This window comes from Neofelis nebulosa, chromosome 3, assembly GCF_028018385.1.
Source record: "Neofelis nebulosa isolate mNeoNeb1 chromosome 3, mNeoNeb1.pri, whole genome shotgun sequence".
NCBI lineage: Eukaryota > Metazoa > Chordata > Mammalia > Carnivora > Felidae > Neofelis > Neofelis nebulosa.
In genome coordinates, this window is record NC_080784.1 from 155,101,401 (window position 1) to 155,112,336 (window position 10,936).

Below are 10,936 nucleotides of genomic sequence, written 5' to 3' on the forward strand. Positions count from 1 at the left end.
CTAGGAAATGTATATTTGCCTTTCATCAAAATGCAACTAGTGATTTTTAGATTAAGCACTGAAATAATTGTAAAGTAAAACATAAATACCAAGGAAATGATGATACTGGATAAAATTCAACAAAAGTGCACAGTAAAGATAAATAAATAACAAAAAGGTCAAATAAGATTAACTCAAATATACATTAAATGTATTTAGATTTATCTCTGGAAAGGATACAGTAGGCAGAAACAAGGCAGGTGTCCTGTTGTCACACAGAAATAGTAGATAAATTACCCCCAAATATCACAATTTTAATTACATTTGAGAAGAAGTCTTTCCTAAGTGTGATGATACTATTGATTAATTTCTCCCAAGAATACTTGTTGGTCTGATGTTAGGGGTTTTGAGGGTAGGTGAATCTACCAAAGGAAATGTGGCAAACAGACTAATCTCTTACAAAATCAGTAGAAAATATAGAATTACTCTCCGTTTTTTAACAGTAAAATCATCTCTTGCACCTATAGTAAATATTATCATGGATTGGGATACAAATCAAGTATCAAGTCTCAGTTAATTCTGTATTCCAAGTTTCTTTTTTACATAGCTATCTAAGGCTTTTTACTGTTTTTACCTAAGTGTCCTATTTGAACAAGCATAGAAAAACATAAATAGGAAAATACTAAGTGAATTAAATTAATGTAGCTAATTATGGATGATATGCTTTCAATAGACCATTTCATTAGTTTAATCAATATCTCATAGTTTGCTTTTTGTTTTTTTTTTTAATTTAAAACTTTTAATCTGATCCTTGCAGTAAGAATATAAAAACACAAGGGAAACTAAATGAAAAGTAAATCTGACTTAAATTAAAACATCCCTGATTTAAATTGGAACATTGACATTTGTAAATAATTTGTCACAGAACATTTGGTATAGGGTAAGCACATCAAATGATACATTAATCTAAAATCAGCTAACACTAGAGATAGAGAAAAGGTTAGTTAGGGGATTGAGCATATGAAGGTTATAAAAGGCAACTTAATTGCTTAAAATTTTCATTGAATATAGGATATACATGTCACTTTTCATTTGCCAGGATATTGATTTGGTTTCTTGCATTGCTATGGAACCTTATGAGGAAGATTTGTATGTTCATTTGTATGTTCATTACTATTTAATTTATAAAAACATGATATATTTATATTCTTTTAAAATTATAGCACTGAATTAGTCTCAATTATAAAATATTTTATTGTGAAAAATTTGTATTTTAAAAGTTACAAAAATAATTTCTGAATAAGTATTAGACACAGATTCCCCAAATGATGTATATTTACTTAATTATAATTTATCTCCTTTTTCCCCTTTCCTCTTTCTTTAGCATTAATATTGACTGTATACATGTGTTTTTATATATAAACTATTATGTAAGTACTGCAATGAATATACTTTAAAAACAAGAAGATATTATTAAACCATAGAACAATTATCAAAATCCAAAATTGATATTAATACAGTCCTATAATTTCACATATAGACTCTGTTCACATTTTTCTGAAGTTCTGACAGAGGTTTTTCAAAGATCCAAAATAAGATATCACATTTATTTTTGTTAAAAAAAGACATATGTTTAAAAATCCTTGGCCTAGAATACAAGTTTTCACATATTTTCATGTAGAGGTGTCTATTAGTCATTAGGGTTTTGTGTGTGTGTGAGTATACATCAAAAAGTCATAATAATTATGTATCATTTTCTCATAAGTACTGAATATGTGATTCTTATATTTGGGCATTTGTGATTCATCATGAGAATTCTCGTATAATGAGTAAATAATTTAAACAGAATAAAATTGAGAAATATAGTGGACAATAATGGAAACCAAATATATAATGAACAAATATTTATTCCGCATTTGTGTCAGTGGTGGTAGATTTTGCATTCACACTTATCAGAGAATACTTCAAAATCTATATTAAAAATATAAAAACACACACATAGATATACTCCCATTGAAAGTGTTGCTCTGAGTAAATAAAATTTTCACTTGGCCATTTAACTTTAATAGAGAATGCTACACTAGACTTCCATATAATTTAAATTTTTTTTTTAACGTTTATTTATTTATTTTTTTTTTTAGTAAATTTTTTTTTTTTCAACATTTTTTTTTTAATTTATTTTTGGGACAGAGAGAGACAGAGCATGAACGGGGGAGGGTCAGAGAGAGAGGGAGACACAGAATCGGAAACAGGCTCCAGGCTCCGAGCCATCAGCCCAGAGCCTGACGCGGGGCTCGAACTCACGGACCGCGAGATCGTGACCTGGCTGAAGTTGGACACTTAACCGACTGCGCCACCCAGGCGCCCCAACGTTTATTTATTTTTGAGACAGAGAGAGGCAGAGCATGAATGGGGGAGGGTCAGAGAGAGGGAGACACAGAATCTGAAACAGGCTCCAGGCTCTGAGCCGTCAGCACAGAGCCCAACGCGGGGCTCGAACCCACGGACAGTGAGATCGTGACCTGAGCCGAAGTCGGACGCTTAGCCGACTGAGCCACCCAGGCGCCCCTAGACTTCTATATAATTTAAAAGACCTAATTAAAATAGTTACTTTTGAAAATCACATTAAAAATATTAACTGCTAAGTACATTACTTATTTTTAATATTGTTCATTCTGATGTGAATGGAGTGAATATATGATAAAATATTGACAATTTAAATGTGTTATAAATCAATCTTTTTCTAGCTTAAGGCTGTGTTAGCACCACTTTAATTTTAAAATATTCCATTTTTCAGAACCTCAAGTTATTAATCCTTAAGAGTACATTTTTATACCAAAGTATAATCAACTATTAAATAAAATCCAGGGGCTCCTGGGTGGCTCAGTCAGTTACTTTGGCTCAGGTCATGATCTCATGGTGGATGGGTTGGAGCCCCATGTCCGGCTCCGTGCTGACAGCTCAGAGCCTGGAACCTGCTTTGGATTCTGTGTCTCCCCCTTTGTCTCCCCCTCTGCTGCTTGCCCTCTGTTTCTCTCTCAAAAATAAATAAACATTTAAAAAATTTAAATAAAATCCAGGTAGGAAATATAGAAAATGTAAATATTTTAATTGACCAAATATATAACCACTGAGAACATTAGTACTGTTTACATAAATTCTTTAAAATGATTTATAATCAATAATTTGCCACTTTGCTATGGTACCAGTGATTTTACCATTCATTTTTCTATATTACTAAATTAGCCAATTGTTTTTCTGCTATAAGCATTCTATTTGTTAAGGATTCATAAATGCCAATATCATTAAAGGAACCTAAATTTACAAATTTGAAAAAAGGATAATAACACAGAAACAAACTTGTATAGTGATTATTACATGTTGGTATGTGTTTACAGTCTCATTAATATGTCTCATTACATACATACCATGCATCACATTTTTATTGAAGCAGTTTAGCATATTAACATGTTTGATTGCACAGCATGATACTTTGTGCCAATTATGAAACAAACTCCATTCTAGAAGTTTTACATATACTAACTTCATTAACTTCGTGGTGCACAACTTTCTGAAATGTCAGTCACTAGTACATGTTAGTCAAATTATATATTGAAGATATTTTGTCTTTATCCCTTAATGATATGCAGCAAATTTATGATGAAAAAACCAAAACACTAACAAATACTGTTTGTAAAATTTAGAAGAAAACATAGGAAAAACTTTATGTCCTTGAATTAGGAAAAGATTTCTAAGATATCATGCCCCAAACAGTATGCCATTGAAATTAAAAAAAGAAAATGCTACTCCAAAGACACTAATTGAAGAATGAAAAGACAAGAAACAGACTAGGAAAAAATATTGGCAAATTGCATATTAGATAAAGGAACTTGCATCAAGACTATATAGACATAAGAAAACCCAAATGGTAAGAAGACAAGCAACCCGATAAAGAACAGGTGAAAGATCTGAGAAAATCCTTTACAAAGAAGACATTTGTATTGTAATTAGCACTTGAAAAGATGCTAAACACTAACAATCATTAGGGAAATTAAAATAATAACTATAAATAATAATAATAAATAATAAATAATAAATAAAAATAATAATAATGAAAGAGATAGAGACCGAGAACAGATAAGAGGATTAATAAGACAAATAGCTGGGAAAATGGACTTTATTGGTGAATATAGTTAAAAGGTATACAGGAGATTCTTACCATATTCTCACGTTGCTATAAACTTGAATTCATACCAAAATAAAAGTTTACAAAAAGAAATTTCCAGAAAAACTGAGAATTATACAACACATAAAAGGACAATTTCTTCCATAACGATTAGACTCTATATAACTAAAGAAAGATGTAATAATACTTCTACTTCTCTACATGTCTACATCCTCTTCCCTTTTGTAAAATAATCACGTCATTTTTAAGGACCACACTGTTACTTTATCTCAAATTAATTGCCTTAAGATCATTCATTAACTTTACAGCATCCTACAACATGTCCGCCTGTTTTAATATTGCCAATTTATCATAGTCAACTTAATTTAACTTAACATTTAAGTTTGACTCGGGAATCACCAAATATATTGCATATGACTTCTCTTTCCTCTCAATCACTATGCCATTTATGGTTTTAAGTGGTTTTACACTAGGAGCACTCCTAAAGAGATTAATAGCAATATGGGAATTCAATATTTTATCTCTGATATATTAGGAGAAAAACTTAATTTTAGAATGTATAAAAATAAAAGCATGATGTTGAACAGGTTAACAGTTTAGAAATCAATTTTCACATACTAGAAATGGTTCAAGTGTTTTATCAAAATTGTTAACCATTATTTCGATAAGACATATTCACCTAAATATTAGAAGACTAAAATTAAATTTCTATTGACTTACCATAAGAGTTAGGTATCTGCACCTGGCTAAGAGAAGAAAGAGCTTTTTTTTGGAGCCCTGACACAGAGGTTGATATTCCATAATATTTTCTTGTTACTGTTGTTGAACTAGATTTGATTAATTGGTATTTGCCTATAACATCCTATTGAATTTAATATATCCTACGATTTACTGAAAAAGCAGAGTCATTTGGGTAGATTCATCCATGGGGATCTCATAATGAAAAAGAGGGAGAAGGACTGAGAGGATTGAGAAACATGAAGAAATAAGTCAAAATTTAGAGTTAATACTGTCAAAACTTGTATTTGACACTCACTGAGTGATGATCGTATCAGTCCATTGGGAAGCATAACTGCTCTCATGGAAGTCTATAAAAGGTATGGAGAATTCCTGAATGAAATCCATGTATGTATGTTAGAAATGATCTCATCTAAATGAAGAGCACTAAAAATTTTGAAACTACAACATGACCAATACCATTTGGTATTATATTCTGATATAAACATGAGTTCATTTATCATTCTCAATTTTTCTTTGTACTCTTGCCATTTGCAACAACGTGGATGGAACTGGAGGGTATTATGCTAATGAAATGTCAGAGAAAGACATACATCATTTGGTTTCACTCATATGTGGAATTTGAGAAACCTAACAAATGAACATAGGGGAATGGAAGGAAAAATAAGATAAAAACAGAGAGGGAGGCAAACCATAGGAGACTCTTAAATAGAGAACAAATTGAGGGCTGATGGTGGGGTGGGGGTGGATGGCATTAAGAAGGGCACTTTTTGAGATGAACACTGGGTGTCATATGTAAGAGATGAATCACTGGGTTCTACTCCTGAAGCCAAGGCTACACTGTATATTAACTAACTTGAGAATAAAAAAAATTAATTATGTAAATTATATATGATATAGTTACATACATAATTTAGATTCTTTTGTGTGTGTATATATATATTTCCATATCTATATCTTTATGTCTATGTATTTATATGGACAGCATGTAGGTATATGTTTTATTTTTTTCTTGCGATGTCTTTCAAAGACGTATCATTGTCCTTGGCTAACTCTGGCAGACTTGGCGTCTGCCCACGTGCAATAGAACAAAGCAAGTCCTATGGTAAAGCATAGTACCAGTGCAGTGGAAAAAATCATTCCGATCATAGTTGGAGGCACTGAAAAGCCTAAAAAGGCTGAAGAGCATGGTCATTTGATTTTACTAAAAGTGAGTGTAAATAACTTGAAATAATATTCAAATTTATCATCCTGTTATATACATAAATCAATATTTACACTAAGCATGAATAATTACATTAAAAAAATGTCTCTAGTTAAAAGATCATTTTTTTTCCAAAGGAGCAACAATAAAGCTGATGATGTTTTCAGCAACAATGAAAAGATGAAGAGATATTATCTTACATCTTTGAATATAACAACAAAACAACAATATTTGCCAACCTAGAATGCTATATTCAATAAAGTTATCTTTCAAAATGCAGGTTAAATGTAGACATGTTTAGATGAAACTTGAAAGAATTTATCATTAGAATTCTTTAAAATGGCTGCTAAAAATAGAACATTGTACCACATTCTTCAGATGAAAGGATAGAAGTACAGGAAGACATGAAAAAGGAAGAGTAATTATGTTGGTAATTACTATTGGTTTAGGCTTAGTAATTTATATTATTCTTAGAAATTGTTCAGATTTATCACAATGAACAGATTTATTGACACACAATTGACCATGACTTTCTGTGTCTTTTATTTTTTGCGTGTGGATTATAGAATAACAGAATACAGTCAATTTTCTGTGGTGCATTGGTGACTTCAGTATCTTAAGCAGACAATTTGGTTTTTGGAAAGTTAATTATAGTCTTTCACTCCTTTAATGGAAGTCTTACATTTTATCTGGAACTCCTTAATATTTCCTGCACTTTTTCATTTCGGCAGCTTCACCATGAAGTATCTCGTGATGATTTCTTTTTATTTATTCTGCTAACGATTCTGTGGGATTGTAGAATTTTCTGATTTGTATTTGTCATCCTTTTGGAAAATACCTCATTCATTAACTTTTCAAATATCGCTTTTTACTATTCTCTTTCTTCTGGTACTGGGACTCAGATTAAACATATATGAGATATTCCTATTTCATCCTCCTCTGTATTTGATAGTTTTTTTATTACCCCAGGTAAAATTTTGGAAAATTTATTCTAACCTTAAAGTAGTTTATTTTCTCTATTCAGTTATAACTAATCTGTAATCACACTCACAGTACGTGCTCATTTTCAAATCTGTCTTTTTGAATATGCTTCTATTGTCTGTTATTTCTGTGTTTCTCAGGCATGGTATTTAAAATCTTATGTGCCTGGCTTCTATTGAGTATGTGCTTAATATAGAATTTAAAACTTTATTTGTAGTAAGAATTTTAGACCTAGGATAATATTAACTTTCTGAGAATATATATTCTTTAATTCTGTGCTAGATACTCGAAGGGCAGGGGGCACTAGGAGACAAGGACAATTTAATCCAAACTCTAGGCCTGAGGTAGAACAGGCTGAAGGTGTAGTTTTATGTCTGTTTCACCCTCAGTCTGAAGAAGTAGCCTTAAGGGATCCCAGATTAAGACAGAAATAGAGTAGACTCTCCTCTTTAGCTAAGCAGGCTCTGCACAAAAGCTGAAGCTCAATTTTCTACGTGGATATTTTCTGAATTGAAAAATGCCTCTGAATACAAAAACTACTCAAGTGTAGACACATGTTTATAGGTTCTTCCTTTCTTCTAAAATGTGGCCCATTAAACCCTTATTATGCTGTTAACACTTTGATGTTCATATTTCAATTATTATTTTATTTTATTCGTAATTTTTGGTGTCCTCAGTAGAGAAGTTGGCCTTCAGCATTAACCTACAGTTACCAGAATCAGAAGTTTTCATGAAGTGTTTCATTAAAATTACACTAATTAAATGATTAATAAATTAACACAAAGCCTGTTTTAGTCATATCCCCCTTTTTATGGGCGACATGAAAAAAACATGATTTTTTTGTGAAAGAGATTGGGATGGTTTTGTCCACCTTTGGTTTTTTTTTTTGTTTTTTTTTTTTAATTTTTTTAATGTTCATTTCTGAGACAGAGAGAGACAGAGCACAAATGGGGGAGGGGCAGAGAGAGAAGGAGACATAGAATCCGAAGCAGGCTCCAGGCTCTGAGCTGTCAGCACAGAGCCCGACACGGGGCTCAAACTCACAAACCGTGAGATCATGACCTGAGCCGAAGTCGGTCATCAACCGACTGAGCCACCCAGGCGCCCCTGTCCACCTTTGTTTGAACCACACATTAAACTTAGCCAGAAACTATTTAATCTAGACAAAACATATTAAGACTTACACATATATTAAAGAATGTCAACATACATTTCTCACATATATCATCTTAATGTAGCATTCATTAGCAAAATAAAACTGGATAATTAATAAAGCACTTTAGTAATATAATAAATTGTTATAATATTGATGAATGTAAATCAGCTTTGTCCATAAGAACCATTCCTAATATAGCTACATGCTTTTCACTCTGTTGTAGAAGTTAATTTACATAAGAGGAAAATTCCAAAAGGAAAAACAAAATGTATATCCTCCTAAGTAGTGAAGCCAGAGATCTCCTCACTTTACTTAATCACAGAGTTAGCACCAAAATTTACACGGCAATTGATTGAACACATGGAACACAGTGTTAAGAGTAACATTTGTTTTTGTGCTTTGCACAACTCTGTGCTGGCATCTTTTCTTTCTCAACCTTCCATCAGCCATTTTGTACATCCTAAATTATTCATGAATGCAATAACAGGTTTCTGCATTAATAATGTATAACTACATCAAGAGAATATGAAAGATAAAATGTTAAGTTGCAAAAGAATCAAAGTTTTGGCAGCTTTTATGATATCCATTCATCTGGCATTTTCTATCATTAATCATTATACCATTTTTGGTAGGATACGTGCTTAAGGATAAAAATTTTCCTCATTGAAATACAGGACTGTTACACTTAAATATAGAAGATAAAAATATTGATATCGATATATAGACATAGGTATAGATATACACAGTTTTTCTTTACTATAAAGAGCAAGAGATAATTTTTGTTTGTTTTAGGAGTTATTTTAAAAATATTTAGAAAAAATAGTCAAGAATTATTTTTTTCTAGTTCTATATTTTCACTCATGTGTTAAATACCTTACATGATACAATACTGTCAAGAAGAATATGAGTAAAATTTTGGTGGGAAAGTTAATGTTCTCTGTAGAATATTCTTCTCTTACTACATACTTTATTCATATCTTTACTTAGAATTATGCATGCAGAGAGATATAAATGACACCTTAAATTCCTATATTGATTTTTTTAGAGCAGTGCAAAATTTAACATTTTTAACAATATGGAATCACCACCTTTTCAAGAGGCCAGTATTTGATTCCAAAAACATAAAGATAAATAATACATATTAACTGCCTTTAAGAAGTTTCTTTGTTATCCCTCACAGAAAGCCTATCAGCTGATTCTAACTGGTTTACTAGTATAAAGGTTTGAACATTGAGACACAATTTCAATGCCATTTTTCACCTTTGAACTTGAGAATTTAAATAGGTATTAAATATCTTCCAATCATATTTTTTCATTTTCAGGTATAGAAAGTGAACATCAAAGTAAATCAATTATATTATCACTATTATAACAAGTATTTATAGTAGAATCTTATTATTTTGTATTTCTTTTACATCACATTGACTGTTCCTGCATCCTTTGTTGTTAAGCAGGCAATACTTAAAATAATAACCAAGAAAAAATTTCATTTTCCCTTCTGCTACTTGTAATATAAACAGATCATAGAACATGACAATAATCATGATCAAATTTGTATATTACCAAAATCAGATGCTGCAAACTTATTGTGTTCTACAAATAAGATTTATTTGTTCTTTACAGTGTTTTAATTAAGATTAAATTGTCAAAAAATTGAAATTTAGAAAAGTTTAAGTAAAAATACAGATTTGCTGGGGCACCTGGGTGGTTCAGTCGGTTGAACAACTGACTTCGGCTCAGGTCATGATTTCGCAGTTCATGAGTTCTAGCCCCACGTCGGGCTCTGTGCTGACAGCTCAGAGTCTGGAGCCCCCTTCGGATTCTGTGTCTTCCATTCTCTCTGCCCCTCCCCTGCTTGTGCTCTCTCTGTCTCTTAAAAAAATCAATAAAACATTAAATTTTTTTTTAAATACAGATTTATCAATTTGTTGAGGTTGTGCACACACCTTGGTAAGTGTGAAGGCACAGTGACGATACGATGCCTTACCATTCCTTATCTTCTTACAACCAGTACAGTGGTTTTGCTCATTATATAGCCTGTCTGCTCTCTGGAGGAGTTTAATTCAGTCTGTGACTCCTAGAATTTCTAAAAACTTAAGGGAAATGAAAACTTGAAAATTAAATCTAAAGAGAGGGATCCAACATGTAGCAATTATCTATTCTGTGTCAAGCATCCTGTCGAGGTACTTTCATGCTTATTCTGTCACATACTTCACTCAGAAATTCTGGGGAAAGGCAGTTGGATTTTCATATTTTATACCTGTGATATATACTTTTTATTTTTCTGTTTTCTTACTTAAAATATAAAAATTGGATACACTCCTTATATCTTATTTTTTTAATGTTTATTTATTTTTGCAAGAGAGAGATAGAGAGACAGTGTGAGTGGGGGAGGTGCAGAGAAAGTGAGACACAGGATCCAAAGCAGGCTCCAAGCTCTACACTGTCACCACAGAGCCGGATGCAGGACTAGAACCCATGAGCCGTTGAGATGATGACATGAGCCAAAGTCAGACGCTTAACCAATTGAGCCACCCAGGCACCACTCCTTATATTTTAAAATCACCTGAAATACTCATCTTTTCTCAAAGGCTTCTCCAGATTGGTGACACATGTGCAATTAGTGAATACATGAAAATATATCTCACATGTATTTATTATAACTTAGTTGTATATTTAACCTACTACAACA